The 21,922-nt window shown below is 35.8% G+C and overlaps 1 long non-coding RNA gene across 1 annotated transcript in view; it reads left to right on the forward strand.

The window, feature by feature from the left end:
• LOC107534142 (uncharacterized) overlaps positions 1-21,922 on the forward strand; it is a 737,970-nt gene that overhangs the window by 455,800 nt on the left and 260,248 nt on the right. The window contains exon 3 of the long non-coding RNA XR_015715280.1: positions 10,840-10,917. This is a non-coding gene — a long non-coding RNA (uncharacterized LOC107534142). The remainder of the gene's footprint in view (positions 1-10,839; positions 10,918-21,922) is intronic.

The following is a 21,922-nucleotide window of genomic DNA, read 5'->3' on the forward strand; positions in this document are numbered from 1 at the left end:
TAAATATGCAAATCTGTACACACTTATTATTTTGTAAATTGTTTCCAATGTGCTTTATTAAATGAATCTACAAATATCTCTTTTGTACTTGATGCTAACAGGGACTTTTGATAACCTAAGCCTACTTCTGTGGTTGTCTTCTCAGAGTACAAAGTCATCTCTTCATAGCACTTATGGAATTTATAATGTACCACAGCGCCTTTTGCTCACAAAAAAAAAAATGACTGTAGCAAGAATCTCTGTTTCATTTTTATTTCCATTTTACAGATGAGGAAAAAAATGAGCCTCTGAGAGATTTAGTGAATGAATTGACCAAGGTCACTGGGATTTGAACTTAGTTTGATGGATACCGAGTTCCTTTCCCTTTCCATTATATTACTCTGTCTCATACACTTTGCTTTCCCCTGACTCAACAATTTTTTTAAAGGGAGATAGTGATACAACTTGAGGCTTTCTGATGCCTAACTCTTTTCTGTATAGATGTTTTTATCTCAAAATGCTGCTTTAAACAATGAAGAATAAAGAAGTACCATAGGTGTAGTGTTAAAATTTTGAAAAGTTTTTTTGTTATGAGATTGCATAACAATTGAATAACATTGAGTATATATTTTAAAGGAAGATTTTTGTTTTTAATGTGTCCATGCTTGTAGCTTTTCTTCTTTGTTCTCATGTGTACATGTGTTTCTCTGAGCTCTCCATCCCTTGTGTAAGGCCTGCTATCAAAGCATTTATAGCATCAGGTAGAGGTCATTGTATATATTTTGTATTCTACTTTTATTGAACTCTCTATGGTCCTTTTATGATTCTGATACTACAGATAAAGGAAAATAGAAAAAGATATACTCAAGAAAGTTAAATTTTACTAGATGTGTGATATTTTGCAAGTTACCTACCTTTTGTCAGTTTCGATTGCCACTTTTATTAATTGAGGTAATTATAAAATATTTTAGGGTTATGTAAGGATTAAATGAGCCAATGATTTAGATAGGTGGATGAATGGATAGATGATAGATAGATGATAGATAGATATAGATAGATGATAGATAGATAGATAGATAGATAGATAGATAGATAGATAGATAGATAGATAGATGATAGATAGATAGATAGATGATAGATAGATGATAGATAGATAGATAGATAGATAGATAGATAGATAGATAGATAGATAGATAGATGATAGATGATAGATAGATAGATAGATAGATAGATAGATAGATGATAGATGATAGATAGATAGATAGATAGATAGATAGATAGATAGATAGATTGATAGATAGATGATAGATAGATGATAGGTAGGTAGGTAGATAGATATAGATAGATGATGATAGATGATAGATGATAGATAGATAGATGATAGATAGATAGATAGATAGATAGATAGATAGATAGATAGATAGATAGATAGATAGATGATATAGATTGATAGATGATAGATGATTGATAGATGATAGATGATAGATAGATAGATGATAGATAGATAGATAGATGATAGATAGATAGATAGATAGATAGATGATGATAGATAGATAGATAGATAGATAGATAGATAGATAGATAGATAGATAGATAGATGATAGATAGATATAACTGAGAAAGGTGCTTAGTGAAGTATAGATCTACAACCTAGTATTTGCTGTAGAGATGCTGGTTTATGGGGAAAGCACACATGGACTTAAAGTGGTATAATTAGGAATCAAAATGTCAGGAGCTTAGAAGTAGCTAAAAATTGTACATTCTAATAGGTACTGTTATAATTAATCAAATCACATAAAATAAAATGCCAAGAGCCACATTTTACCTCTTTTGATAATTCCTCTAAATGGTTATTATGGGATGCAGTTGCTGTAGTTTAAGTATAGGACCAAGTTGAGTTGTGAATGGAAGAGATGTGAGAACTTCTCTGCCCTAAATAAACTGTAGGTCAAGTTGAAGCATTTTGGTATGTTTGGTCATCTTGTTCCAAAAATGGTTGAGAATATCATAAGATCAAAGAAGCTCTCTATTTTGTGAGCCAAGTTAGTCTCTTTCTTTGCTATTCTGTGACCTACAGAAAACACAGCCAATTAGTATCAACACATTATAAATCAGGGCTAGCTGCAAAGCGACATTTGTCAGTTTTCTGGTGGTAATTGATAGAACATAGAATTAAATGGTGGAGTGGAAAGAACAGTGGGCTTCATCTCCATGCTTTGTCACATAGTAACTGTGTGATTCCAGACAAGTCATTTTCTCTGTGTGTCTCAGCTTCCACAAAATTGAAGGTCAGAAAGCCCCAGATTCAAATCTTGGCTCTGTTTCTTAACTGCTTTTTATACTTCAGGCAAGGCCTTGGATAGCTCTAAATCTCAGGTATATCTTTGGCAAAAGAAAGTGTGAAACTTGCTTCATAGGGTGGTGAGGATTAAGCTAGGATAACACATGTGCAAAGTATTTGTGTGTTTGCATGCTACATAATAGGCATTTAAAAATGTTAGCATTATTGAATACATATTTTGCATTTTCCCCATTATTTATATTTTTCCCAATCTGTGTCAAGCACTCTTCTAGTGCCTGAATGTAAGATTGAAATAAATGAAGACTGACAAGGGTTAAATTAAATAATTCATACAGATGGACAAACAAGGACTTCATATACAGTGGAGATGCCCTAAGAATTAGAACATGTGATACAATGATATGTAAGTAAGCCAAACACCCACAGAGGAGTAATTTGAGCTAGTAATGAAGAGTGAAGAGGAATTTCTTGATTAATTCATTTATTCTATTCAACAATCTTTACTTATCACCAAGTCTGTGCCTGACTGGGGTTCTATTCATCAAGGAGATAGCAAAGGCTAATACAACTGGGTTTCTTCCCTGTGGATTAAGAGTCTTTATTCTGAGATCCAGGTGTCTGTGGATGAGTTTCCGAGAGTACATGAATTCTCTAAATGAATATGCAGAAATGACTACCTTTATTTTCCGGGTAGAGCATCTGTCACGTTCACCAAACCCTTTGAGGGTGCCCCTAGGAGATGTCAATACAAAGAAAAGAGTGCACCTTGATCCTTAATCATAGTCTTGGCAGCAATATTGATCTTCAATTGCCTGGTCATAATGGGGTTCAAATTTCGAATGCCTTCCCTGGTTGCTCTGTGACTTAACTTGTGTTAATTTCCACGTGTAAAACTGAGACAGTGATACCTTCTTCTCAGGCTTGTCTCAGTAATGCATGTCAGAAAGCATCCCACAGTATCTGGCACTTTGTAGCTATTCAAAAGAAGTGGTTCCTCACTCACTGGTGCCCAGAGATAAGCAAGATGCCTCCCTCATCAAAGAAGTTCAATCACAACTGATTGACTGATTGTCACTGATCAAAATCCTGTGCTTTCAAAGTCTAGTCACATATAATAGTGATATAAAGGGTCAAAACATAAACAAAATTAGTCAACATCAAATCAGAAAATGTTCCTAGTCTCCACATAATAATTCATATGCATCAGCTCACAAGTCTAATATTGTTCCTATGGTTACCTGTCACTTTAGACGTAGTCCCTGCCACAAGTTAATTGTGTGACATTGTGATTCACATCTCCCTAGGCATTACAAAAACTAGCTTCCCAAGCACATGAGGTGTGATTTGTGACACAAGTGTATGTTTATCTCTCAGATGAGTCTCACAACAAGAAGGGAATGTGGGGTTCAGTGTTATAGAGAAGCACCTCATAGGAATAAAAGGGGCTGCTGAGAGCCACAGAAAGGTAGACAAATTCCAGAGACAAATTAAATAACAAAGAATAAGTCTATCAAAATAAACTCCACAGTTCACTTATTTGTTTCCTAAATAGGTCTCCATTTTTTCTCAATCTACAATTGCTTCATCTGTTTCCAATGTTACTAAAAGATAATAATAATATAACCTATCTCTCAGATTTCAAAATAATGTACCTTCTTTAGTATTGTTTCAAGGCTTAGATGCATGTTTTCTTATCCAAGTTGTGCTTGTACATTAAAATTTAATGATGGAATTATTGCTTATGGTTCTTCACATTGCACTTTAGCTATTATAGAATATAATGCATACATATATGAAGAAAGCTTTGTAATATAATTCAATTACTGGGGCTAAACACAGATTGTGTTGTCCATGACCATTTATTTTTCTTCAAGCCTTGGGTACAGACTTTTAAATTTTACATTTGTTCTTTAACAGTATGTATAAAATATACACTAAAAGCTGCCTCAGTAACATCATGGTCATAGTTAGTTAAATATTTAATGCCGCCAAGCATAAGGCAGGGTATGCAATGAGAGTGAACTTGACTATTAAACCACTATAATGGGTTTAGATCCCTTGAGTCCCCAGTGTGCTCTGTACTGATACAGTAAATGAGAGAAAAGTCTCATGGAGATGAAAGTTTAAATAGGAATCTGTCCTGCCCCATCCACTGACAAGATTAATTATAGATCTCTGAACCTGATGTGTTTTCTTAGTATAATGCATCACTTTACTAGTTTGCAGTCAAGCTGAAATATTAGGTGTGGCTTTGTATAATTTTGGACAATTCTATTTCTAGAGTAGAAATTTTCAGCCAGTGTGTGACAAGAATTTTTAAAACGTGCAATACCTGACTGTTTAGTCAGGGATACTGACCTCTTTTCCCCTAGATTGTCAATAAATAATGACAACAATCAACAGCCAAGACACCAATAGCTGTCTGGTGTAAATGCCCTGTCTTGAACCATAATATAATAGAGCTACATCTAATTGGTCATGTCATATAATAAGGTTGTATCTGATTGATACCAGAAATCCTTATATATAAGTATAGGCACCTGGCTTTTTTTAAAGTCAGTTGTGAGCAAAAAGGGTAGGTAATTATTATTAGCAGTAGTAGTAATAGTAGTAAACTAATCAAAATTATACCTTTTGTGTGTGTGTGTCAGATTGACAAAAAATATATCTTTGGTATGCCACAGAATGTTAGTAATTAGTTTCTATGTGCCATGAGAGGAAAAAGGTTGAAAATCACTATTCTGGAGTGACATTGGACAATATATTTCAAGTCTTGATAAGTTACTGAGTGTCTGATAAAAGTTTCCATTAGTGATTTTCCATTAGAAATGAGGACAAGCCTTTTGCAACAGTAGCAAAATTCTGGAAGAAAGAACCCTCTCCATAAGAAAATCCAGCCATTTTCTCTAGGGTGCATGTCCACAAATGAAGTGACAAGGCATTAAATACAGTAAAATAATTACAAGGTATTTTGCCTTGTGAATCACATAGGCTGCCTTAAAAATAAAAAAAGAAAGAAAACTAATAAGACCTAAAGGATTTTTAAAGCTGAAATTTTGGCTTTATTAGATCCAGTGCACTATTTGTATTAAAGAAAAAAAGTTTATATCTCAAAGGAGTTTAATGCACACATTTAAAGTGAGACTAACATAAAGTTGAATTGGGATATCAACACTTACCAACTGGGTAAAGTTATTTAATTTTTTGGATCTTTAGTTTCCTCATTTATAAAATGAAACAATAATCCCAAGTTTTTGAAATTATTACGATTATACAATATGATATACAGAAGGTGACTATCACAATGGTTGGACCATTGTAATCATTAAATGTCAGCTCATGAATATGTATAATTCTTCATACCATTTTAAATATCTGCCCAGGCTTTCTGTGGCCTGTTTCATCTTAAATGTGAATCCAAGAAGTAAGCTTGAAAAATCTTTAGTTGATCTTTTTTTTAAAAAAATATATCTTTATTGATTTCAGAAAGAGGAAGGGGGGGAGAGAGAGAGAGACATCAGTGATGAGGGAGTCGTCATTGATTGGCTGCCTCCTGCACACCCCTGACTGGGGATCTAGCCCTCAACTTGGGCATTGAACTGCGATCTCCTGGATCCTAGGTTGATGCTCAACAGCTGAGCCACGCCCGGCCAGGCTACAGTTGATCTTAAGAAATACTCAAATGTCCTCGTTTCACTGTGAAGAGTATTCATAATGGATGCTTGAGGAACTGTTTATTAATATAATGCATTCAGTATTGTTAAACAAGAAACTGCTAAACTCAACCAGGTGTTTGTTTTTTTCTCCCATCTGCTCTAATACCTGGGACAATACTCTTAGCTGCAGGGCATAGTGAGGTCCTGCTGGATTTTCTGGGCCATCTTTGTTAGCCCTCTGTCCCTACATATGAGCTCCTACCTCCCCATCATATGGACCAAGCTCCTTGCCTTCTGCAAGGCTGCACAGCAAAAGGGCCTCCCTTCCTGCTACTGGCTCAACCTACCTCCTTTTTCCTTGATTCTGTTTTCCTTCCTCATCATGCCTGATACTCTGGTGATGATGATGCAGTAGAAGACCCTGTCGAAGTCGTGCTCTGAATTTGGGGGTGGACTGGCCAGTCATCTCTCAGTGTAGAGAAAGACAAAGGTCCAGGTGCCGGAGCCCTCCTGGGAGGCAGATCACAGGGTGCCTCTGGGGAAGGAGTGAGAGCAGCATTCAGGGTGGTTGATGAAAACTGTCTGGCACTGAGGTTAAATTGGGCAGAAGTCATAAGAAAGGAGAGGGTTAAAAAAGAAATGAGGGGTAATGCCAAGGAGGCAAAGATAGATCAGAATCAAGTCAATGAATAAAGGGTATTAGATTTGTTTCATTTATTTATTATGTTTCTTTAGGGTGAGAACAGACCCTTAAAGGAATTGAATCAGACTGGACAATAAGCAGCCTGGCTGTTGTCTTCATCAAAATTGTTATCGTCATCTTACCATCAAAGTTGTCCTCATCAAAATTGTTATCACCATCTTACCATCACGATCACCATAAACATGGTTACAGTAATATAGGAAAGTATGCTGGTATTACATTTAAATAGTCAAACAATAGGTTAAAACAGAACTTAGTTGTTAATGTATAATATTTACTCAGCAGGTTATTGATTGATTGATTTTTATTGAGATATAATTCACATAACCTAAAATTTCAAACAACATAAAATTCACCACTTTAAAGTATACAGTTCAGTGATTTACATCTTCCCTTCTGCCCCACACCCTAGCAATCCAACAGATTGTTTTCTTACAATTTGGCCAAGTCTTGAAAACATGTGGATCTGATTCTTACTTAAGCAAGATTTACTAAGCTGAATGCATTAGTCTCTTAATGTTGCTATAACAAATTATGCCAAATTTAGTGCCTTAAAACAACGCAAACTTATACCTTGCAGTTTTGGAGGTCTTACTAAACTAAAATCAAAGTGTTAGCAGGTTTGCTTTTCTTCTGGAGACTTTAAGGGGAATTAATTTTCCTGCTTTTTATTTATTTATTTTATTTTATTTTTTAAGTTTATTTTTTATTGTTGACAGTATTACAGATGTCCCCTAGTTTAAATTTCTAGAGGACACCTGCATCCTTTGCTCATGGCCACTTTCTTTATCTTCAAAGCCAGCAGCATAACATTTTCAAATCTTTCTGGGATTCTGTGCCTCCTGCCTCTCTCTTTGACTTATAATGACACGTATGGTTACATTTGGGCCCACCCAGGTGACCCAGGATACTATCTACATCTCAGCATCCTTAATCATATCAAAAAGTCCCTTTTGTACTTAAGGGTACATTCACAGGTCCTGGGGATTAAGATGTGGACATCTTTAGGGGAGGTGTTGTCATTCAGCCTACTATACCAAGATTCATATTAATATGTCCTAGTGCATGAATAATATTATTCTAGTGTATTTTTTATGTTCAATAAGGTTTTTCACCTGTATGAAATTTTCTTGAACACGACGTCTCTGTATTTCAAGACCATGAAATTTAAAAGCCCTCCTTAAACTGTATGCTGATTTCTAAGGGGCTCACATTGTCCCACACTGTGTCAGTCCCACCTGAAATGAATTATTTTTACTGATTTCCACAAAACATTTATCATATCAGTTGTGAGTTTTGCCTATTTTATTGAAAATTTAGAAGCTAGTGGGGATGGTCATCTACCTCATAGATCCCTTTTTTCCTTTACTCACTCCTACCTTCTCCCCCCTTCTTCCCTACCTCTCTATATTCTGCAATCTCCAAATTCTCTCTCTGTTATGCAGAGCAGTTCCTTTTTGAAAAAAATTTAGTTATCAATCTTGAAAAAAAATACACCAAAGCACATCCGAGCAAGGGGCTTTCATTGAAGCAACTTCTGTCGAAAATACCTGTGGCTATAGCTGGCAAAATGATGCTTTCTTCCAATTATAAATATAATACAATAACTTATATAAAAGTGTTCATTATAAATAATTCAACGATGATGCTAAGTGTCTTCGATTATTTGGACACACGTTTGACGTGACTATCTGATTAACATTTTACTTGTTGGCATTCATCACTTATTAATTTGGTTTGCTTAAGTACTTACTATTTACCAGCATTTTGTTAATTGCAAATCCAATAAAGAAAAATAAAACATAAGGTCTTGATTTAATTGGCTCACAGCTTTGCTGATCTACTTTAGCCGTTGTCCATTGATATCTTTAGTTTGGCCGTCAACTTTAGTGAACTGTCTTGTACTTACCCATAGATAATGGTTGAGATAAATTTATAACAGTAGAATTTCTGGGTTTGACACTACAATAAATGGAGTCCATTAACTTAATACCAGTTGCCATGGAACTAGCAGGATTGGAATAGATTTTTGAGAGACAGAAATGATTCCCTGAATAAGCTTAAAGGCATGCATCAAGCCAAATGAGATCTCAGAAATTTTGGTTTCTTTTTGCATCTACCGTGCATGTACACCTCAGAAAGTTTTAAAATGTCAGAAACTATGTCTCTCGCTCATTCTCTCTGTCTGGGATACAGTAAGTGATAAAAATTAAAATATTTGTTGAATGATTAAATATTAATGCATTCAACATTCATATATCTATCTGTATCTTTGCTCTTCATTATTAGCCTGTATTACTCTCTACTTATACTAAATCATAATTATCTTCTGGACTGTCTGGCTCCCTTACTAGACTGTGAGTCCCAACAAATAATGATTTTGACTTCCACAGCTCTGTATAACTAAGGCTAAACTCAGAGCCTAACAAAGAGGATTTGTTCAGTGACTGCTTCAGGGCTGAAATGATTAATCTTTGGAGAATCATCCTCAAGACAAAAGACAAGCCTCACATGATCTCACTCATATGTGGAATCTAAAGAACAAAATAAACTGATGAACAAAATAGATCCAGAGACATGGAAGCATGGAACAGACTGATGAGTCTCTGAGGAATGTGGGGGTGGGTGGGGAAAGAATTTATAAGAATTTATATGCATGTATGCATGACCCATGAACACAGACAATAGTGTGGTGAAGGCCTGGGGAGGGGGAGGGGGAGGGGTAGAAAGGGTCAATGGAGAAAAAAGATGACATCTGGAATACTTTCAACAATAAAGATAAATATAAAAATAACTTGTTCTGATAAAAAAAAGAATCAGTGGAGAGGATTTGGAGATTAGGAGCGCAGTACTCAGAATGTTGATGCAAGCTAAGCTATGCCAATTCGGTGACACCCAACTCCTAGGTTCTTTTTTTGGTAGATGATGTTAGCTACCAAAGAAGTTTCAGGAGAGAGTCAGCTACTACGACAATTTTGATATCAAGTTATAATAAAAAGTCAAATCAAGTTCTGCCATACACATAGAATTTTATTAAATACAGACATTGATTACAATCAAACACAAAACAGTTTATGCTACCTATATTTTAATCTCAATAAAGTCATGGGGTGTTCTAAGATCTTCTGATCACCACCTGGTATAGAATATTGGATGTGAACAAAGGTAGTCTTGTGGTGGTCATTGGGCAATTACTAATTCTCCTACACTCTAAACCAAACACAGATCACTTTAGGATCAGGCTATGGCCACTATGCTTGAGGATATAGTTTACAGGACTCACTCAATTTTTATATTGTGGTTATGAAAGGAGAGGGGAACCTTACTAAAGTATATGTGCAAATTCACATATCTAAATACTTCCAGTCTCACCAATAAGAACCTACTTCTAACAGTCATCATGCTAATTTCACCAATGCAAATTCATGATTGACATTCATCAGATTAATTACCGAAGCCTCAGGTGATGATAGAGAGATGCTTAGAAGAGGCCCTGGTAGTTGACTCTGGAAGGTCTTTCTGAAAAAATGCCAAGTGAACACCACAGGATGTGATTTTTGATTAAGTAACTGAGATTTATATCTTAAACTAACACACTTATGATATCACACCATTAATATTAAATTATACACACACCCCCACGTGTGTAAATATGTATGTGTATGCGTGTGTATATGTGTGTGTAAATTTAACTTTACTGTGTTCTCTTCTCTTCCAGGGATCTTTAGGGTTTGTGACTTAGGTGGTTTTAGTAGGTTCTCCAGAAATAATCCATCTTCTGGGAAGTCTTCTCTCTAATTCCTTTAAAAATTTCTTTCTAGCTCATCTTTAATTCCAAAATTATTTGTAGAAATTTTGTATAAAATAATTCAGACTTATGGATTTGATAGACTATAATTAGTAGATCTTTTTCATGTGATATTTTTCCTTTTCAAGTAATTTATAAACTAATCCAGATAGAGGATTATATCTTTTCCATTTTTATTTGCTCATTCATTCATTTCACAAATATTTAGTGACATTAAGCTAGGTTCTTTTCACTCTCTCCTTTGTATTTCCACGCCTACATTTAACTGGGCTCAGTACACAGAGCCCACACTGTAAATATTGATTGACTGAAAAACATGCCATTATGAGGCAATCATTATTGAAGTTTGCAAGTTTCTTTTCCTAATTTCAAAATGCCTTTTTCATTTTAGATCACTTCAGGTAGCTGTCTCACAGCATCAATCTTATCGATTCTCACTGCACAGGTGAAGAAGAAATCACCAGATCAGGTATGTCTACCAGCACCCAGATTTATCCACTCAAAATTAAATACATATAATGCATTTCAGAGCGAAACTTTAAAGGTATTCTTACAATAGGACTTCAGGCAATTGATTCTAGAAATTACTAGAAGTAAGGGACCATTTCCCCCCCTCCCATTACAAGATCTCTTCTGTGGAAAAGAAACTATTTATACAAGTACTTGTTAAAGCTTCTACATTGCAATTTACTCCACCTAATAATTACCCCATCAACACATATTCTGTCTAAATGTCTTTAGTCACAGTCCTTCTAATGTAATCTGGGTGTTCATTGTTCTGTTTGATATGCACTGGGAGCTCACAGCATCTTACTCTAATCAGTATTTGAATGCATTGTCTGTGGAAATGAAAGTAACAATGATTAGTAGGGCAGATGTTTCCTGTGAGTGTGAAAATGGAGGCGTTAAAACCACAAATTAAATTGAATACTCAAAGTCTTTGCATGCATTTTTTCAAGATGATGTGATACTAATTTTTGTGAAGTGGACATCAGGAACTATTCAACTTATAAAGGCCTGCTAAATAGATGATATTTGGAAGGAGCTACACTGTCCACTTTGGAGAGTAGACACAGAACTGTAATATGTTGGTAAAACAAAATATAATTTGCCTTTATGGATGGTGATTTTGACAGAGATTGGGGGAAACATGGCAAAGGAAAACAAAACAGAACTTTATGCCAGGTACATCAGCACATCGATATCAAAACAGACGGATTAGAAGAGCCTAGAACTGGATTATCATTATTCACTCATTATTCTTATTAACATTAGAGAACTCACTGTTTGTTGGCTGAAAATACTACAAAATCAGTTGTTTATGACAGTTTGTCAAAATAAAAAGATTCTCTAGTAGTTAACTGATTTCTCTCACATTGCTCATATTTATCTTTTCTTTCTTCATGTCCCTTGCTTAGTAATGTTCATGGGGATTTCTAATTTAGAAGGTCATGAGAAAAATTTAAATATAATGCATATGTCAGTGGACCAACATTTATTTTGTGGTTGAGGAAAGAATTGAGGCCAACATAATTCCCATTTTTTTTATTGTTTGTAAAAACAATATTATAATTTATATATTTTATTTAAACAAATTTTGTAGTAATCCCTTCTTGTTGACTTTCACAAATACTTGCTGAAAATAGGTAATGAATAGAACTGCAGGACACAGATGAACAAGCCAGACTGGGGGTGGCTGCTTAGATAACTAATGTCCTAAGGAAGAACAACAGGGTTGACCTTAAAAACCCAATTATGGTGCAAATTATCATTTCAAGAGTGATCTCATATGATTTGCTGCCTTCAACAGTCTTAATCATCAGGCTTATTTGGAGTAGCCCCTCCCTTTTCTTTGTCTGAATTGCTTAAACAGTTATTAAGAAGATGGAGGAGTGACTCTGGGTTGTAATGATTCCTCTGACCACTGACCTGCTCAGATTTTGTATAAAATCACCATCTAGGTCTCTTTTGAATATGGTCCATGGGTCTAATCTCTGCCTTAAAGCTTTAATCACATAGAATAAGGAAGCTCAAAATGAACATCTTTAGAATTAAAACCCTTGAGTAAGAGGTTATTAATCTTCCTCGTCAAGAAGTTAGCACTATAGTGGGATTTCTGAGTTTCACGATGCTTTCCTTATGTCAGTCTTACCCCCTTGCTGCTACACACTTACCACTGTTTTTGACCAAGGCATTTACTTAACTAAAGTATGCTTATTGTTTTAATTTCAGTAATTTAGGCTAAAACCTTTCAGCCAAACTCACAGCCATTTTCAACATACCCAGAAATTGCTTCAATAAAGCCCCTTGCTCTGATGTGCTTTGGTGTCTTTGTTCAAAGGGGAAATCCATGCATTTGATGTTCATTATCATGATGGAGTGCTTTGTTGTTTTGGTTATAATTGGGATGTAGCATACCTCTCCCCTGATATTGCATGGAAACAATGATTTGTCACTGTGACATAACTATGTCTTTTCTATTTTCATTTATTTATTATTCCTCAAATTTTTATATACTTGCCTTACTAAGACAAATTAACATATACAGGTGTGCGCAAAAGTAGGCTTACAGTTATAACACAAATAAGTAATACAATAATTATTAAATAATAATACAAGAACAAACTCTGTGTTTCATGTACTCACAACTGTAACCCTACTTGTGCCCTCCCCTGTATATATGTATATATATATATTTTTTCTCTAGCATTTTAAGTAAGACATAAATATAGCTCCAGTGTATTCTGTTTTGGGGCATCTAAAAAGTTTCTGAAAATGAATCATCACCTTAGATAGTATGTAAATAAAATCATATAAGTATTATGTAAATGTAATTACATATAGAAATAATTACAGCTATATGCACTGCAAACTTTGGAACTGTAACACAGGGAATTTTAAGAGGGGGTAATTATATATCATGTTTCCTAAAGTTTCAGCATCTAGGAGAAATTCATCAATTTTTACATCTGAAAGAAACATTAAATATCTTACTGTGTTCTGCAGAAGGTGTGGTAAATGTGTGGTCTGATTAGGGGAATGGGCTATGAGGCGGTGTTGTGAACTTGGAGGATATTTCATCTCAGTTCTGGAGCTGTTAAGATGATGTGTTAATTACAGGTCTTGCTGATCTCTACTTGAGACTAGTTTCCAATGGCCAGGGAGGAAAAGTCCCTTTGTCTCGTCCACATTCTAGGGTACTGACTGTAAAAATATCAGCCAGATAGTCTAGTACCTGGTACAGTTCTGGAAAATTGAACTTGATTGTACAGGTTATACCAATGGCTAACCAATATAATCTAAGGAAGTAAATATACAGAGGTTAGAAAAGAAATAGGTGCAATCTTAGTATTTGAGGATATGTATCAAATATTGTATGTGAAGGATAATATGGAGTGCATATAGAGAAGAAAAGACCTGAAGTCAGAAGTTCATGAGATCAGATCTGGAAGCAGAACTAAGCAGGAAGTTCAGATACTTAATTTATTAGAGACAACTAAATGTTTGAGAACAAAATCTGCTAAGTTTGAAACTCAGGGCTCTGAGGACACCTTCTCTTTCCTAGAACAAAGATAGCAGTAAATCACTTGTCACTCACATGTTCTTTCCAAGGCCAAGCTCTATTCATTTTTCTTAGTAAATGTCTCTCCAATTTCTTTTCTTCTCTGTATCTCCAGTGCTATTACCATACTCCATGCCACCACTATCTCTTGCCTGAATGACTGCAATTGCCTCCCGACTGGTCGCCTCACTGCCACTTATTCGCTCCGCAATCTGTTTTTCCATATTACAGTCAAAGTGATTAATCCTCCAATCACTCCCCATTGCTTTTAGGAAAAATGTTAAAGTTCTTAGCATGATCTAGTGGACCTGGCAAGCCATTTCCCCTGCTTGCTTACACATCTTTATCTGATGATTCTCTCAGGCTTGCTCTGCAACTCAACAAGGTCCATTTTCAGTTCTTCTGGGAGATATACTTTTTAAGGTCCATTCTGCAGAAAGCTTTCTCCATTGCCCTTTTCTCTTTTAGATTCTGTATGTTTCAATTCAAATACTGTTTCACCAGGAAACTCTTGGCAACTTCTCCCTGAAACACACACACACATGTACACGTGCACACGTACCACATACACAGACACACACTCTTGGGTCTGGTCCCCTATTATATTTCCTCGTGGCTCTCAGGTTTGTCCTGCACAGCACTAATTAGTTTGCAATTATATATTTATATGTGACTTTGAATAAATATCTGGCCCTCCCACTGAATCTACATGAAAGCAGGAACCATGCCTCTTTCAATTATAGGTATACCCCAGGGCTTAGAACGGTGGCTGATATAAATTGTTTGCTCTGCAAACTCCTTTTAGATATGACACCAAAACTATAAGTGACACAAGGAAAACAAGGAAATTGAATATCACAAAAAAACACATTTGTGCTGTAAATAATATTGTCAATAATATGAAAAGAAATCTCACTGAGTGAGACCAAACATTTGCAAATCATATATCTGATAGGGGACTTATATTCAGAATGTATAAATAACTATTACAGCTCAATAATAAAAAGATAACCTTCCCCAAATGAGCAAAGAATAGGAACAGACATTGCTCCAAAATTATATACAAATGATCAATAAGCCCATGATAAAATTCACAATATTACCTATTAGGGAAATGCACATCAAAACCACAAAGTACCTAGAATACCACCCCCCCAAAAAAAACTGAAAAGAAGAGCAAAGTTGGGGAAATTACATTATCTACCTTCAAGACTTATTATAATGCTACAGGAACAAGACAGTGTGGTAGGAGCATAAAGATGGACATACGGATCAATGGAAGAGAATAGAGATTCACAGAAAGAGACCCATACACTTATGAACAATTGATTTTTGACAAAAGCAATTCAGTGAATAAAAGATAGCCTTTTCCACAAATGGTTTTGGAACAACTGGATATTCCTCTCACTGTAAGCAAAACTAAGAAAATGGATCATAGACCTAAATTTAATATGTGAAACGATAAAACTTCTATAAGAAAACGTAGGAAAAATTATGTGGCCGTTAGGCAAAGGTTTCTTGGATACAACACTGAAAGCAGCATCTATAAAAGAAAGTATTTATAAATTGAACTTCACCACAATTAAATCTTTTTGCTCTTTGAGACACTGATAAAATAATATTTAAAAAGCCATGGACTTGCTCTGGCCAGGTAGCTCAGTTGGTTATAGCATCATGCAGATATGCAAGGTTGCAGGTTCGATGCCTGGTGAGGACACATGTAAGAATCAACCAATGAATGCAAAATAAGTGGAACAACAAATTGACATTTCTCTCTCTCTCTTTCTTTCTCTCTCTCTCTCTGAAATCAATCACTAAGAAGAAGAAAAAGCCATGGACTTGAAAAAAGTGTTTGCAAATCAAATACATAATAACTAATTTTATAACAGAATATATAAAGAACTCTCCAAATGTCATAAAAGATGTAAAAAAACTCCACAATAATAAACAGGCAAAAGATTATTAAAAACACTTTATCAAAGAATATATATGGATGGACAATAAGCATTTGCCACTAATCATTAGGGAAATTTAAATCAAATTCACAAAAGATGCTACTGCATACCTATTAGAATCCTAAAATTAAAAAAAAAAAAAAGTCAACATCATTTGTTGGCAAGGATGTGGAGCAACTGGAAATCTGCTACACTACTGGTAGGCATGTAAAATGCTACAAAACCTTGGGAAAACATTTTGGCAATTTCTTAAAAAGCTAAACACACCTTCCATTAACAGAGAGGCATTACTTACTTAGGTCTTTACCAAAGAAAAATGAAAGTATACATCTATATGAAGAATAGAGCTGAATGTTTATAGCAACATTACTTGTAATACCCCCAAATAGGAAACAAACCAAATATCCATCAACAGGTGAATGGATATATCAATTATGGCATAGCCATGCAACAGAATTACACAATAAAAGACAATAAAAAGGAATAAATGAATGATACATGCAGGAGTATAGAAGAATCTCATAATAATTATTCTTAAAGAAGGAAAAATTTTAAAAATCACATAGTGTCTGATTTTTATTTGTAGAAAATTCTAGAAAGTGCAAACTAATCAATAGCAACAGACAACAAATCAGTGGTTACCTGTGGGATGGTGAGGGGGCAGGAGAGTGGGATTAAAAGGGGGCAAAAGGAACTTTTGAGATGATGAATATATTCATTACCTTAATGCTGGTGACGCTTTCATGAGTATATACATGTGTTAAAGGTTATGAAATTATACACTCAAAGCACCGAGGTTTGAAAGAGCTGAAAAATAGAGATTGAGACAGGCACTGGTAGAAGACAGAGCAAGGGTCATTGCACAAGACTTTTCCCCAACATGCTCAGGGCCTTCGACTGTGTTCTTCAGGCAGCGTGGAGCCCCTGCAGGATGTTCCTGGGTCAGTGGCATGATTTGCATTTTAGCAAGATGACTGGCGGCAGTAAAGGGAGACGACTGGCAACACACATTTTTTTTTTTTTTTTTTTAATATGGTAATGGAATTACAAGAAATGTTCCAAATAATCTCTCCAGGCTTTCCAGTGAAACCAATTAGTATATATTTGAAGAAATGCTGGTGAGGTTAGGGACTTATTCTGTAGCCATTAAAACAAATTGGCCCACATTGACATACAAGCTAGTAAGTGGCAGAGCAGTAAATTAAAATCAAACCTTTCTGATTTCAAAGCCCATTTCTCTTCCCTCTATACAAACCTCCCCCACATGGATGCAAATCTCATTCCAAAGCCTAGTGGTGATGAGGATTCTTGCAATGAAATGAGAATTTTCATGATTTTCTTCAAATCAGAATGTGGACAAGATGTTTTATGATGTTATGTAATGCCAGAGCCTGCTGTGATGGTTTTTTTTTTTTTTTTTTGAGTTTGACTTTGTTTATTTTATTGTTATTTTCTTTTATGTGATTGTTCTTAATGGAAGCTGGAAAGGCTGTGCTTACACACCTCTGAGACGTGAGGCATTCTGTGCTCCTCCTGGATTACATTTAACATTTATACCCCTTCTTTGAAAATGAGTCAGATCCCAAGGTCATCCCTGCCCCCTCCCCCTGCCAAAAAAAAAAAAGTGATTCGCATGGTCATTCTCTGTCTTGCATAAGGATAACAAGTCCTGTAGCCAAGAGGCCATAAGCTGGCTCAGTGCTCTGTGTTGGCTCAAGAACAGCATCTCTAAGCCAATGCAGATGAGGTTGTTTCTCAGGGAAGCTCTAAGTGTAAAGGGAGCAGAGAGCAAGAGTGCCAAACTTAATTTGGCAAAGGAGAGGTTAAAAATCAAAAATAGCAGTCTCTCCGGAAACATGAAAAACAGCTACTCCTATTTCAGCCTGTTCGGGATTCTTTGAAGGAATTCGACATTTTGACAGTCTGAAGTATCATCAGTCAGTCATTCTAAGGCAAATGCATAGAAACCTACATGAGATTTGTGTGTTTGGTTTTTCAGAACTGTTGAACAAAACCCTCTTTGGACCTTGGCTAACAGTACTAATCAAAACTTTAATAATAGGCTTGTCATTTACCCTTTTGGTTATAAGTTGGATGGATCCGAAGACTGCTTGTGCAGTTTTCACACACAAAAATGAGCAGTAAATGTTTTAGACTTATTACAAAATCTTTTTTCTTTTTGCAAGCAAGGAATAAAAGTGGGCCTAAGGATTAAGGATTTGTCTGTAATTTGGCTAAATTTTATTTAGGCTTAGAGAGAGAGAAAAAGGAGGTTACTTCTCATTCACTCATCAGTTCTCACTCAGTTATTTATTGAACCTAATGGGCATTAAGCAGAACAGCAAGGCTACTGTGTGACCAGGTGAGGCTCTTTCCTGTTGTTTGTGGTGCTCCTAGTGGAAATGAAAAGAGTAGAGGGATTAAAAAGCATGTCTTGGCTTTAGATAGCACTAGGTTCAAATTCTGACTTTCCTCACACTGCCTCTGATAAACTTCTTTACATTCCTAAGTAGTATTTTTACTCTTATGTGTGATTAACTCTACAGTAATATGTACTCCAAGAATCTGGGTGAGCATCACACGACATCGTGCACCCAAACCACTTTACTCAGCAACGTGCACAGTGCCCATTATAGTTACACACTGCAGGCTGTTGTGGTGAGGTGCACATACCCCTGCAGTGCAGTGGGATTATCTGTGGTCAGGCACTTTCCATGGGCTAGCGCACTTAGCCTTCATAATCATCCGCCACTCTTTTCTTTTTACCAGTGAGGAAATGGAGGGACAGAACATTTAAAACACTTTCTTCAAATCACTTAGTTAATAAGTGGAAGAGCCAGGACTTAAATCAAGTTCCCTCTGGTTCCCAAACCTCTGTGTTTTCCACTCAGCAAAGTTGCTTTTCAAGTACATTATGGAAAGGGGGAAAATAACTTTACAGTGCAGAATCCTGGCAAGTGCTATATTTGATAAGATTGCAGCATACTCTTGTCAGGACCATAGAGGCAATTTTGAGATTGCCTCTCACACAATTTTGAGATCCTAAACAGAAGAGACCATGTCTCCTCTATGGTAGAAAGATGTGGAAAAGACTTTCAGAGACTGAACTAGGTGTCAGCCCTTCCTTTGAACAAACACCAATTCAATGAAAGGTCAAAGAAAATAGGAAAAAGTATCTAAAGAGTAAAAACAATAGGTAGTTAATAAATGAATGAATGACCACAATAAGGTAATCCCTTACTTATATATAGATCAAGTTCCTGAATGTGCTACTTAACTCCCACTACTTTTCCCCGTCTTATTTGCAACCTTCTACCACTTCCCAAATATGTCATTTTCTACAATCTGCCTTGTTTTTGCTCTACTCTCTTCCTAAATTGCTGAGTAATGCTATTTTGCCCTTCTGATGCTGATGATTCTAAATGTCAATGCCTAGAAGTAACTTTTGAAAAAATGGGAAAATAAGAAAAGACAGATTAGTTTGGGCCTCCAGGATATCAAATGGGAGCATAGGCCTGGGATGGAAGCATTGAAGTTTCTTTAGTTAATTATTTTATTTGAATTTCACTGTACTCCTGTAATTTGGAGAAGGGAGAAAGGAATTTCTTTTTAATAGAGCTAACAGAACCCATAAAATTAATTTATAAAATTTGATAAAAATCACAATATATTATTAATTAAGAACATCTAGTTACCAGGAGAATTAAAAAAGAAACTCACAGAGTATAAAAAATATATATATATTTGTTGTTCATATATCTGACAAAGGACTTGTATCCAGAATATATAAAGAACTTCATAAGTCAATAGAAAAATGTGAAGAATTCCATAGAGAAATGAGAAAAGGACTGGGTATTTTACAAAAGAGGTATCCAAATGATTACTGAAATGCATGAAAAAATGTTCAACTTTATTAGTTACCAGGGCATGCGAATTAAAAAACATAATGTTAGATGACTATATACCCATCAGAAGGCTAAGATAAACAACATGGAAAATATCAAGTGTTGACAAGTATGTGGATGAACTAGAACACTCCTGTACTGCTGGTGGGAGAAGTATAATTTGGTGCATATACTTGGAAACTGTTTGACAATATCTACTAAAGCTGCACATTTGCATAACCTCAGCAATTTACTCCTAGTTATGTACTCAACAGAATGCATACATGTGTCAACCAAATTCCCCATACGAGACTATTTGCCACAACTTTATTTGTAACATCCCCTAATTGGAAACTACGCAAATGTAAATCAGCAATGAAATGAATAAATTAGTTGTGCCATTTACACAAACAGGGATACTGTAAAACAATGAGAATTGGATGATCTACAACTGTATTTGCAACTATACATGAATCTCACAAACTTAATATTGAGGGAAAACTCAGATAAGAGTACATGCTGTAAGGATCCAGTTTGCGTTAAATTAAAAGCAGGCAGCCCTAATAACATATGTTGTTGGAACTCAGTATAAAAGTTACTCCTGGGTAAGGAGAGGGATGGTGACTGGATGAGAGCACAAGGGGTATTGTTCTATGTTTTGATTTGGGTGTTAGTTATATGTGTGTGTTCAGGTGTGAAAATGTATCAACCTATGCACTTGTGAAATGTAAGCAAATACGTCCGATAGAAACCACACAGACACAGTGCTGCAGTACAAGTTCTTGCCCATTTTAGGTGTGGGCTGAGGTGGAGTATTACACAACCCAGGGAGCATCTGTGTGAGGTTGCATAGGAATGAAGCCTTTACACAGGTGCACTTGGGCTACTCAGTAGTTAACATTAATGGAGAGCTATTCCAGACAGTGTCCTGAGAACTTGACATGCATTATGTCATTTAACCTACACAACAACCTCAAGAGGTGGAAATTGTTATCTCTGTTTTACAGGAAAGAAATTAACTTGATCTGCCTGAGGTAGTGGTAGACTCAGACTCATACCCCTGTCTGTCTGACTTCAGAACTTGACCTCTTAGCTAATATGCCATAGTCTTTATTTATTTAATTTTTATTCTTTTTATTAAATTAAATTTCTTTTTCGATGGGGAAATATTTTAAGGGCAATTATTGGCTAGCAGTGACCTACCGGCCTCTCTGCACAACTTAGCATCTGCTCAGTCTGGAATTGAATATAGGATTTGTGAACCGAGTTACTCTGTGTGCCTAGAATACAGATTGGCTTGTAACACTGGCATACCCTCTGCAGAGCAGCTAGGAATTAATGCCTCATGGGATATGCATTTGGTGAGGAGCCACTGGCGAGCTCAGCAATAGAAAGAGCTGAGGCTTGATATGAGGAGAACTGAATGTAGTTCCCTTTTGACATGGTATTTGTGTATTCTGAGCCTTAGGTTTTGCATTTGCAAAGTGGGAAAAGTAAGGACTTCTCTAGTCCCCAAAGTGTAGATTTATCCCCTTTCTATCTCCTATCTTTTCGTTTTTGTTTCCTTTTCTTGACCTATTTTACTCTGTGCTATGCACTGCCTAGCCACTCTTGCCTGTGCTATTTCAATGTATCCTCACAGGAATCTAAAAATCATTATCTTTTGTTATCCCCACTTTTCTGATGGGGAAATTGAGACTCAGAGAGATTGGGTAATTTAAGTTCATACACCTGTGACATTTCTCCTCCATGACTTAATGTCTCTGAGCCTCAGCTATAACATAAAATAATTGTAATTGTTTCATCTGGCACCTAGGGAAGTTTTTATTTGTTTATTTGTTGTTGTCATTGTGCTTTTAATTTTAACATTTACTGGGCACCAACTATATGTCGGGAAGTCTACTAGACACTTGAAAATATATCACCTCACTAAGTTCTTATAACAACCCTGAGTTTGAGATTAAATCCATTTTACAGATGAGAACACAAAGTCTCGAAGAAACCCACTAGTTTTCCCAAGCCCATCCAGCTAGAATCCAAGCTGAGGTTTATCTCGCTCCAACATGCAAGATC

Source organism: Miniopterus natalensis, chromosome 11, assembly GCF_054644295.1.
Source record: "Miniopterus natalensis isolate mMinNat1 chromosome 11, mMinNat1.hap1, whole genome shotgun sequence".
Classification (NCBI taxonomy): Eukaryota; Metazoa; Chordata; class Mammalia; order Chiroptera; family Miniopteridae; genus Miniopterus; species Miniopterus natalensis.